The following is a 1,421-nucleotide window of genomic DNA, read 5'->3' as shown; positions in this document are numbered from 1 at the left end:
CTGCCTTCCTCCAGCTCCTAGGATTCCCTGTCACCCATTAGTACAAGCAGCATTAAAGATAGCACTGGCCCCTATGGCATATATTCATTACTGATTAGCATTATCAAATCTAAACCTAGATAATAAATCTCTTCTCTGCAGACATACTGCTCAGTGACAAGTACATTTCTAACCCAACATGAGAAACCTTTCCTCTTAGTCATTTCCCTTTCCAAAAAGTTTGCTTTAAGGGAATTTGGAGCTGGGGAACTCACCGATAAACAGCCTTACTGTTCAATAAATACATTCTGCTATTAAGTCTAGTGTACAAATATGATGATGAAGATTTGAAAATGGTACCCTGCCCAGTGCTGTACTGGCATTTAAGGCTACAGATCATGCATGTACAAAGGAGTCACATTGTATTCAAGTCTGTGATAAACCACATTGTATTCAAGTCTGTGATAAAGTCATTATCAAGTCTGTGATAAACCTGTTGTCTAGACTGATTTATTCGTTAGGGATTTTGTTTTTGGTTTGGGCCCCTATCTACAGCAAACACTTATAACCATTTGCATTCTGGGCTAGGTCCCTGGCCATATCAGGAATGGTCTTCGATGCTGCTGCTAAAGGATCTGCTCTGGATGTGACACTTCAGTTTTTCTATAGGTTCAGGATTCCATTGCTGTATCTGCTGAGCAAACTGCTGTCCCACTGTGTGAGGCTAGACAGGTCAGTAAGGCCGCCAACTCCAGCAACAGGTCTCCCAAAGGCACTTGTCATTCAACAGATTAGCTGTTGAACTTGAGGATTCTGCATTAAACTTGATGCCATACTAATGAATGCTGGATTGTTTATTAAGCTGGCCATGTCAAAGCTCAATCCAGTTCTTGTAGGACTGGATACTTCCCTTAACTTCTGCTAGTTTCAGATTTGACTTATAGGAATCATTTTCAGGGTCAAGATCTAATGCCTTTTGATAACTTGTAACTATTTCTTCAAATTTATTCATGGCAGTAATGGCCAGCCCTTTTTCTATAGGCCTTATTGTACTTTGAATCTATTGCTATTGCTTTTTCACAATCTTTTATTGCATCTGTGTAGTGACCTAAGTTATCTGAGCAGCAGTCCCTGGGTTCCGTCAGAGGGATGGTGACTTGGCATGTTGGAGGCATATGGAGGGCAGAACTGAGGTGTGTGGCATCAAGATGAGGGCTGGAAGATAGATGCCATTCTCCCCGTGTGGGGTCTTTTCTCTGTGCTGCTGACAGGCGGGTGCCATCTTTCCTGTGTTCTAAACCTCATCAAATTTTCAACTAAATTATTTTATGTTTCAATTATTTGTGTTAATAAAAGGAAAACAATGTTTTAAAAATAGCCAAGGAAAGAAAAAGTCACTCTGATATACAGTTACCAACAATATGCAGTCATTGATGCTAAGC

General features: G+C 40.5%; 1 pseudogene; it reads right to left on the bottom strand.

The window, feature by feature from the left end:
* Positions 1-580: 580 nt before the first annotated feature.
* On the bottom strand, positions 581-1,154 carry LOC117037932 (small glutamine-rich tetratricopeptide repeat-containing protein beta-like; annotated as a pseudogene).
* Between the last annotated feature and the right edge of the window lie 267 nt (positions 1,155-1,421).

The sequence above is a fragment of the Rhinolophus ferrumequinum genome, chromosome 2 (assembly GCF_004115265.2).
Source record: "Rhinolophus ferrumequinum isolate MPI-CBG mRhiFer1 chromosome 2, mRhiFer1_v1.p, whole genome shotgun sequence".
NCBI lineage: Eukaryota > Metazoa > Chordata > Mammalia > Chiroptera > Rhinolophidae > Rhinolophus > Rhinolophus ferrumequinum.
The sequence above is the reverse complement of the archived record's forward strand: the minus strand, read 5'-3'. Positions and strand labels throughout refer to the sequence as shown.